The 10473-nt window shown below is 42.4% G+C and overlaps 1 protein-coding gene across 1 annotated transcript in view; it reads right to left on the reverse strand.

Annotated features, from left to right (window-relative positions):
• LOC118375628 (uncharacterized) overlaps positions 1 to 9335 on the reverse strand; it is a 60215-nt gene extending 50880 nt beyond the window's left edge. Inside the window, 1 exon segment of the mRNA XM_052514087.1 lies at positions 8882 to 9335. The gene's annotated coding sequence lies outside the window, so the exon portion shown is untranslated.
• Positions 9336 to 10473: the final 1138 nt, after the last annotated feature.

A 10473-nucleotide genomic window follows, 5' to 3' on the forward strand; every position in this document is an offset into this window, starting at 1 on the left:
CCCTACCCTACTTGGCACAAACAAACCACACAGTAGTAATTTACTAAACTAATGCAACGTCACTCTTTCTCCTTCCTAACTCTTCTTCACCAGTCCACTCTCACTAATACATTTTCTCTCTCACACACACACACTTGCTCTCTCTCAGATCTCCCTCTCATTCAGGTGTCTCTCTCAGTGTTCTCTTGCCCCTCCCACATCATGTTTTCATCCCTTCATAACAGATTATCTTGCTATATATATATATATATATCCCAGCAGTATCAATGGAGGATGGGCTTACTGGATGAGTTGCCCTTCATTCAGTGTGTTACAGGCAGCAGCAGCAGATACACATTACTGTACTCAGGATAGCCTCCTGGCTACTGCAGAGTTGGATTTATACTTAACACGCCGAAGAATGAATCATGTCAATCACATTTAAACCAAAAGCAGCTCAAATAACTGACAGCATGAACGATAACAGAGCAGAGGTCTTCTCAGACATAGTTGTGTTCTGAAAGACGATTGCAGGCAGGGCACACAGAGAACAACATGGTGAATGGTGGTGTATTGGCTACGGTGTTAAAACAAAAGACACTAAGGTTGTGGGACACTTTCCTAGACACAGAATAAACCAATTAGTCTGTTCTTGTCATTTTAGCAACAAGGCCAGGCTCAATAGTTTACAACCACAGGGAAAATGGAGTAAAGTTTCAAAGTCTTTAGTCTGATTTTTCCCCCCACAAAGTTATGTCAAGTGCAATGGTAAGGTGTGATGATTGACCTTTTCCTGCCCATGTTTTTGTGTTGAAAATCTGCACACACAAAAGCCTTTTAACTTCTCATCAAGAGAGTGATAGTAGGCTAGTGATGGCCAATGGGATGAATGAGTATTGAGCACAGTTAACATACAGTAGTAGATCACTCCATCTTGCTAAAGAAAAGTCAAAAGAAGAAAATGAACCAGAAGTGTTTGTAACATTGTAATATTTGAATAAATGCATGTCCTCATTGTCCTGATTTTAATTCAAAAACACTGCAGTACAAATAGCCATCTTAAAATGTTGGGAAATTGTATTCAATTATTGTAAGAAAAATGTTGAATTAGGTCGAGTTATTTATTTCACATTCATTGGGCCACAAAAAAATGCCGCACGATATGGATAAAAGACCCTGGAGCAGTGAGCGGCCAGGCAAATGAAATACCCTGGCCGTGCCCATTCTAATCATCATGACCGTTCATTCACTTGTTTTTAACTGAATATATTGGAATTTGGAGGTAGTCTAAACGCAGGTCTCTTTCAACTTTTACAAAACATTGATTTATCTAAGGTGTGATTTAAAAAAAAAAACACTATCTCCCGTGTGCGCGTCAGCTACACCGCGATGCTTATAGCGCAGGCATTTAAATAATCTTAGTATGAAAATGGCGCCGAATGTAGAAAACAAATAAACACCAACTCTAAATCCTATCAGCCGCCAGAAATACATTCAAAAGTGCGCTTACCTAAAATAGAAATACCATCAATGAAGAACTAGAATTAGTTAAATCCAGCGCACCCGAATATTCCGTTCATCCAGTGAAGTTACATTAATGAAGTTACAACGTTGCAGAAACCGGACGCATGCTTTGTTGTGTTGAAGATGCTTATCCGCGCTATAGTAAAGGGGAGGAGTCACCATACTGAAGTATCGGACTTGAACACAGCTAAATTCTAGATTAACCTATGAGAAGTGGGGGAGATGTTGAATCATATGGTCCATTTCGATAACGATGTTTGAATTGAGTGCTTCATAATTAATCACCAAATTCTCAGAAATGATCCTGAGAGTTTGGTCCAACACCTATGACAGGATGAAACGCCGAAACAATAACCTATTCTATTTCTCGGGTTTTTCTTATCTATATTATTTTATTACTGCATTGTTGGGAAAGAGCTCGTAAAGTAGCGTTTACTGTTTTACACCTGCTGTATCCTGTGCACGTGACAAATACACTTTGAAACGTGAAACTACAGACGATTGAAATAGACTTAGAGCCTAAGCATAAATACATTATTTATCATGGTCCTACAAAAAATATGAATCCAAAGTCATGCTAATTCGAGAGCTAGTCTCCATCACTCACTCAATTATTTCCCATTGATGAACAACAATTCATTGTAACACCATATAATGAATAGCCTATAGTGCTCCAGAGTGGCGCAGCGGTCTGAGGCGTCACTACAGACCCTGGTTCTTTCCCAGGCTGAATTACAACCGGCCGTAATCGGGAGTCCCATAGGGCGGTGCACAATTGGCCCAACGTCGTCCGGGTGAAGGGAGGGTTTCATTGTAAATAAGAATTTGTTCTTAACTGACTTGCCTAGTTAAATAAATAAAAGGCCTATAGCGATAATTCATCAGCATTATCCTCCCAGCCTCTCACTTCTCAATGAATCACCTAATTTTAATATGCAGTAAATCAATTACACTATCAAATGAATCCACAGCAGCACATGTATCCACCATCCTCCCACTAGGCAGGGCTGGCCAATGAATGAGCCGGCCTAGGTTAGTGCTGTGTCATTAGGCACAGCACACAGCCCAAGAACAGGAGGGAGGCAGATAGAGATGCATCGGGAGAACTGGTCTACACGACACAACCCTCCATCCAAGCCCTTTTCAGGCAGCGCCCCAGCACTTTTCTTTCTGCTGTAGGCTTCCATGCTGTGTGAGAGTCACCACCTAGAACTCCCTCTGCTATTGGCTACCATGCTGAGTGAGGGAGTCGCCCCCTAGAACTCCCACTGCTATTGGCTACCATGCTGTGTGAGGGAGTCGCCCCCTAGAACTCCCTCTGCTATTGGCTACCATGCTGTGTAAGGGAGTCACCCCCTAGAACTCCCTGTGCTATTGGCTACCATGCTGTGTGAGACAGAGACACATAGGATCTGCCTCTAACCAATCCTCAGAAGTGTCTCCCCATTTTCAAGTGTAATGGGCCAGCACTGCTCATTTCATGTAGTGCCCCCTGCTACACACACACACAGACTCTCTTTATTGGGGATGACATGGTCCCCACCCATCTGTCTGACCCCATTAGTGCCATACGGCTCATGGAGAGGCTGGGGTTGGGGAGGCAGGGGGAGTGGGAGGGTTCAATATTCTCTAAACAACCCATAGAGGGAAAGAGTACAGGGTACAGGTTTTTGTTATATATATATATATTATTTAACCTTTATTTAACTAGGCAAGTCAGTTAAGAACAAATTATTATTTACAATGACGGCCTACCCCGACCAAACCCGGACGACGCTGTGCGCCGCCCTATGGGACTCCCAATCACGACCAGATGTGATGCAGCGAGTTAGGGTATGGAATACAGAGTACATGGTTAGGGTACAGGGTACATGGTTAGGGTACAGGGTTAGGGTACAGAGTACATGGTTAGGGTACAGGATTAGTGTACAGGGTTAGGGTACAGGGTTCGGGTACAGAGTACATGGTTAGGGTACAGGATTAGGGTACAGGGTTAGGGTACAGAGTACATGGTTAGGGTACAGGATTAGTGTACAGGGCTAGGGTAAAGGGTACATGGTTAGGACACAGGGTTAGGGTACAGAGTACATGGTTAGGGTACAGGATTAGGGTACAGGGTACATGGTTAGGGTACATGGTACATGGTTAGGGTACAGGGTGCGTGGTACATGTTCAGGGTACAGGGTACATGGTTATGGTACATGGTTGGGGTACAGGGTACATGGCTATGGTACATGGTTAGGGTACCGGGTACATGGTTAGGGTACAGGGTTAGGGTACAGGGTTAGGGTACATGGTTAGGGTACCGGGTACATGGTTAGGGTACAGGGTTAGGGTACATGGTTAGGGTACATGGTTAGGGTACATGGTTAGGGTACAGGGTTAGGGTACAGGGTTAGCCACTGTCACCTTTGTCTCTCCAGACCAACTTCATGTGGCATGAGATCACAGACGACTGTCAGACTGGGCCATGGCATCTGGAAATACTACAGGTCTGTTCCTGTTTTTACAGTATTGAGATTGACCAAATATGGGGCAAATCAGTTTCTGTATCTATCATTATAACGTTGTTACTGACCTCAAGTGCAGAGCTGGAAACAAGGGGGAATGTTGAAATGGCATTAACAAGCCTCTGGTGTATATACGGATACAGTATACAAGAATATTGTTATTTTTGACTCTGATGTCATACTGTAACATAATCCAAAATAATTACTGGACATGGTCACAACATGACAAGGGCAGAAGGAATGTAGACAGACAGATAGGTGTGTTTTACTACACACACCCCTCCCTCCACCCTCCAGTTGCCTAGAAACCCCTCCCTTCCCCTCTCCCTAATGCAGGGAGCAGGTGCTGGGCTGGACCCCAGAGAGATGAGGAGAGGGGAGGGCACCACTCACAGATGCACCCTCCCCAGAGACTCTGACAGACACAGACAGCCAAGACACGAAACCTCTCACTCTAAGAAAGTCATCACCACACACACACACACACACACACACACACACACACACACACACACACACACACACACACACACACACACACACACACACACACACACACACACACACACACACACACACACACACCTTTAGTTGGGCACATGGAGTGTGTTTATATCTCTCGTCTTCATCCCTCTCTTTGGCTCCATCACAGATTACATAACGGCCCCTATACCCCTCCCTCTCCCCTCCCGACTCCTCTCCCGTTGCCTTCCTTCCTCTGTCCTGTTAGCTACTGCATCATGGTTAGAGACATCTAACACCTTGTTTTGCATCACACAATATATCTATAATACGTAAAACAATATTTGCGGCTGTGAACATCTGGTATTCATAAAATAATGCCAGTCGGCACATATAGTACTGTCTGTAGCATGCTTTAGGAGACTTAGTTTGTGGTTGGAGATCTAAGCTCTAGAAAGCACTAAGGGCATGGATGGATGGATGGTAGGCTAACCGCACATTAATATTCATAGTGCACCATTATGGTATCAAGTATTTATGAAGCAGGAATGTTCCATGTTTCTGCAGTATTCTCCCAGTAGATAGCATACTATAGGAGCAGTAGCTGTGTTGCCCCTCCCCGCTCATGCCCAGTTTGGATGCTTCAGGGAGACGTGCTAGTCTCGTTGCACAACATTAGGGTCATCATGTTCAGTAGGAACCAATGAGAGAAAAACATTTGAACGGGGGAAAAATAAAATAAATGGTTATTGAACAAGCTCAGGTAGTATCTGCTCTGTTTCAGTAAGTTTTCTCCCAGTTCACACCCACTGAACGCACCCGAGGTTTTCTTACAGAGCTAAACATTTAATACAGACAAGTGAGATGACTGAAAATAGCCACGCCAATGAGAACATCTGCCCTGTCTGCATCACTGAGATCAGAGGGTTTCTAAAACCTTGGTGATGATGCACGCTCTCAGATTCAACAACAGTCAAAGACACGGGCCTGTGTCAAGGGATTGCTCCATCTATTATGAAACAGCTTAATCCACTTTATAGGCATTATGAAGCTATGTCCACCACAGCCTTTGTGTTTATATCTATTCATGTTCTTGCTGTATTCAGTGTTCATCCTCCTGTATCTGTGCCAGTAGAATCATCCCTGAGTTTGTGCTTCCACCTGGTGGCTAAAGAGACAACGACAGTTCTTGGCTCAACCACATACAGAAAGCTTCCCCAAGAGTATTCCTGACAGGGTTGTCTTTGAAAGTGGTGTTGGCCTTCTTCAGCAGAAATGCTCCATTGCAGGTTATGTTCTGGTCAGTTATATGTGATAGTTATTACTACTCTAGAACACACAGTTATTTAGATCAAATCCACATTAGATAAAGACCAAAATTCTGGCACGTTGTTTGCTAACAGCACCAGTTGAGAGTCATAGGGGAAAGCCATAGAAGGGAACACTTTTTCCATTACGCCACGATGCCGCAATGCATGTTGGGACGGCAAGTGTTTGGGAGAGATAAAGAAGCCAGAAGGTCTCAGCCAGATGTGATGCCACCACTCCCTACTTCAGCCTGGGTGAGCAGCACAAAAGCACAGGCATGCCAGAAGAAATACTCACACATCAGATCAGTTGTACCAAACTGGCTCAAATTAAGATCCTGCATATGTAGCTCTATGCTTGGTGGGATTAGAGCTCAAATATTCAAACAAGGGGATATTGTATTTCGGACTTCCATAGACCAAAATACAGGCCCTTCAGTCATGTTCCTGTCTGCCTACAAGTAAAACATTTAGCACATGATGTAAAATAAACACATGAAACAGCCTACTCCAATGACTCTAAAGAGCAGCTTTTAGCAGGACTGAAAATAGAATTGGATACTCACCAAACATCAGCATGGAAACACAGGAGACATCCCAGACAGGACGAGGTACAGGGATCCAGTCCAGACGAGTGAGAGAAAGGAATAGCATCAGTAAAATAGATCAGGATCAGCTCCCTATCCCCTGTGCACTACCAGAGCTATGGGCCCTGGTCAAAAGTAGTAACTATATAGGTAATAAGGTGCAATTAGTGACATATTCGGCATATTCCTTCCCAATTAATTCTATTTCACAAATGTTCACAATTTTATGTATGAAATACATATAATATTACAAAACTGGCCATCTTGCATTGCATAGTTGTATTGGTCAGCTTTTCTCTGTGAAACGTCAGTGCCTTTAGAATGTATTCACACCCCTGGACTTTCACATTTTGTTGTGTTACAAAGTGGGATTCTTCTTTTTAACCTCTATTTGACTAGGCAAGTCAGTTAAGAACAAAATCTTATTTTACAATGACAACCTTAAAATGTATTTAATTGTCATTTCTTTTGTCGACGATCTAAACAAAATACTCTGTAATGTCAAAGTGGATGACAAATTCTGACATTTGTAACAAATTAATGAAAAATAAAACACTAATATATCTTGATTTGATAAGTATTCGCCCCCTGAGTCAATACATGTTCGAATCACCTTTGGTAATGATTACAACAATCATTACAACAAACGATTAGTCTTTCTGGATAAGTCTCTAAGAGTTTTCCACACCTGGATTGTGCAACATTTGCCCATTATTCTTTTCAAAATTCTTCAAGCTCTGTCAAATTGGTTGTTGATCATTGCTAGACAACCTTTTCCAGGTCTTGCCATGATTGACTTAAATCTTGCCAGCAGATTTAAGTCAAAACTGTAACTCAGCCACTCAGGAACATTCACTGTCTTCTTAAGCCACTTCAGTGTAAATTTGGCCTTGTGTTTTAGGTTATTGTCCTGCTGAAAGGTGTATTAATCTCTCCTCTAGGAATTTCCTCCATTTAGTTCATTTTTTTTATCCTGAAAAACTATACGATCTTTCACGATTACAAGCATACCCATAACATGATGAAGCCACCACTATGCTTGAAAATATGGAGTGACACTTAGTTATGTGTTGTATTGGATTTGCCCCAAACATAACACTTTGTATTCAGGAGAGAAAATTGAATTGCTTTGCCACATATTTTTGCAGTACTACTTTAGTGCCTTGTTGCAAACAGGATGCATGTTTTGGAATATTCTTATTCTGTACATGCTTCTTTCTTTACACTCTGTCAATTAGGTTAGAATGGTGGAGTAACTACAATGTTGTAGATCCATCCTGTTTCCTCCTATCATAGCCATTAAACTGTTTTAACGTCACCATTGGCCTCATGGTGAAATCCCTGAGCGGTTTCCTTCCTCTCTGGCAACTGAGTTAGGAAGGATGCCTGTATCTTCTTAGTGACTCTGTGTTTTGATACAACATCCAAAGTGAAATTAATAAATTGACCATGTTCAGACATTCATGTCAGTTTTATTTTTTACCCATCCACCAATAGGTGCCCTTCTTTGCAAAGCATTGGAAAACCTCCCGGGTCTTTGTGGTTGAATTTGTGGTTGAAATTCACTGCTCGACTGAGTGACCTTACAGACTATTGTATGTGTGGGGTACAGAGATGAGTCATTCGAAATCATGTTAAACACTATTAGTGTAAGCTAAAATCCACGCTAAGCAAATTTTTACTCCTGAACACATTTAGGCCTACCGTAACAAAGGGGTTGAATAGTTATTGACTCAAGACATTTAGGCCTACCGTAACAAAGGAGTTGAATAGTTATTGACTCAAGACATTTCAGCTTTAAATGTTTAATTAAATAGTAAAACTGTCAAGAAATAACGTCTATGGCTCCTCTGCTCGGTGGGTACTGGACTCTGGGTAGGGTAAAAAAAAATACACACACCAAAGAGGCCTATATTATGTATATTTTTTTTTATCAAATAGCCTAATACAAATCAGCAAAATATGAAATAACAATAATAACAGGTAGTATTGTATTAAACGGAGGTATTCCAAATATAAGCAAGTGGACTGTCTTGACAAGGCCAAGCGCAAAGGCTTTCTGTGGTAGGCTCAGAAACACCTGTTCAACATCAATGTAGAAATAGGCTAGTAAAGCTAAATTCGGATCTCAAAGGGAGGCAAGTCTGACAAATGTAATAGTTATTATTGAAATAACACAACGTCTAGGGCTATATTTGGATCAATTGCAACGCTGTTTGTGAAGAAAAGCGAAATATTTTGACTAAACGGCTGAGTAGTCAGACACCATCCCAATTGTAGTCCACCAATGACACGTTTGGACACCGATAATTACATCAATTGTTAACATTCTTGTTGTCTCTTGTTGTCTCTTGTTGTCCCCCCCCCCCTTCCCACAAACACGGCGCAATTTGAACTTCAAGCGAACTGAATTGACTGCTGCGCAAAAAAAAGAAACAGATTTTTGCCTTCCATATTAGATTATATTAGACTTTCGATGTTTCCCTAACATGGCACTCTCGTTTTTATTTACCTGAGAGGTGAGACGTTTCTTCCTGTTTTCTTCCTGGTATTATTCCGCCATCATAATTCAAGTGTTTCCCGACGCCTTCAGAAGTTACAGCATATTGATCCGAGTATTCCAGTAACGCGTCTTGCAATGACGAAGCACGTCTCTGCTGGTCGCAGGCAGCTGAGGGTGGGTGGGGATACCCCTGTGGACTAGGTCAGGTGCTCACTCCAATAGAAACCAAACCTTAAACGATACCAGATGATATGCGCTCTACTTGCGGGGTAAATCAAATAGATGGTAACCTAATGTTGCTGGATGGGAGCATTGGAGCAGGTAGCTTTTCTTGTCAATGCTGGGATATTATTTACCTGACCACGGTGCCATCAGGTTTATGCAGTGGAGTGCATAACAGGTTTGGAATGTGTGGTCAAAGAACGCTTTGTTCAACTGGGCCTTGTGCCAGCGTGATTTCTCTCGGTCTCTGTTGTGGGATCTTCCGTTTTAATCCCGCTGTGTATACGGGGTATAACACACTTGCACGAATCTACATGTCAAGGAGACAATACTTTTTGACTTCAAACTATCCTGGATTCCGCTACCCTCGTATATTTTAATAACCTTCGTAATACGGCTAGTGTATTCATCTAAAATAAAATGTTCAACTTTTTTCATTCCCAATTAATATGATGAAAAATGTATGACAGTCAGATGCACTCCTCCTCAAAGAGGTATGCATTTGAAAGCCCTCAAAGAGGTATGCATTTGAAAGCCCTCAAAGAGGTATGCATTTGAAAGCCCTCAAAGAGGTATGCATTTGAAAGCCCTCAAAGATGTATGCATTTGAAAGCCCTCAAAGATGTATGCATTTGAAAGCCCTCAAAGAGGTATGCATTTGAAAGCCCTCAAAGATGTATGCATTTGAAAGCCCTCAAAGATGTATGCATTTGAAAGCCCTCAAAGAGGTATGCATTTGAAAGCCCTCAAAGATGAATGCATTTGAAAGCCCTGTCTCTGGGTAAAGCAGTGAGCACTAAGCACAGTTCAAGCAGCTTTAGGGACATTTCATTTAAACAGCTGTGCTGTCTGAGCATCTGTCCCAATATTACTACTAAGTCCCAGTGGCCATTCCTGGCACATTCTCTTGGTACAAAAATAACACAATGACATAACCTATCTGCCTGGTTCAGCACCATGGTATATGGTATTTAATCTGACCTGAGTGACAACATTAATGCTCTCTTTTCCCCACCTGACCACATTAATGCTCTCTTTTCCCCACCTGACCACATTAATGCTCTCTTTTCCCCACCTGACCACAGAAAGGCTCTCTTTTCCCCACCTGACCACAGAAAGGCTCTCTTTTCCCCACCTGACCACATTAATGCTCTCTTTTCCCCACCTGACCACAGGAATGCTCTCTTTTCCCCACCTGCCCACATTAATGCTCTCTTTTCCCCACCTGACCACATGAATGCTCTCTTTTCCCCACCTGCCCACATTAATGCTCTCTTTTCCCCACCTGACCACAGAAAGGCTCTCTTTTCCCCACCTGACCACAGAAAGGCTCTCTTTTCCCCACCTGACCACATTAATGCTCTCTTTCCCCCACCTGA

Source organism: Oncorhynchus keta, unplaced genomic scaffold (assembly GCF_023373465.1).
Source record: "Oncorhynchus keta strain PuntledgeMale-10-30-2019 unplaced genomic scaffold, Oket_V2 Un_scaffold_1526_pilon_pilon, whole genome shotgun sequence".
Taxonomy (NCBI): Eukaryota; Metazoa; Chordata; class Actinopteri; order Salmoniformes; family Salmonidae; genus Oncorhynchus; species Oncorhynchus keta.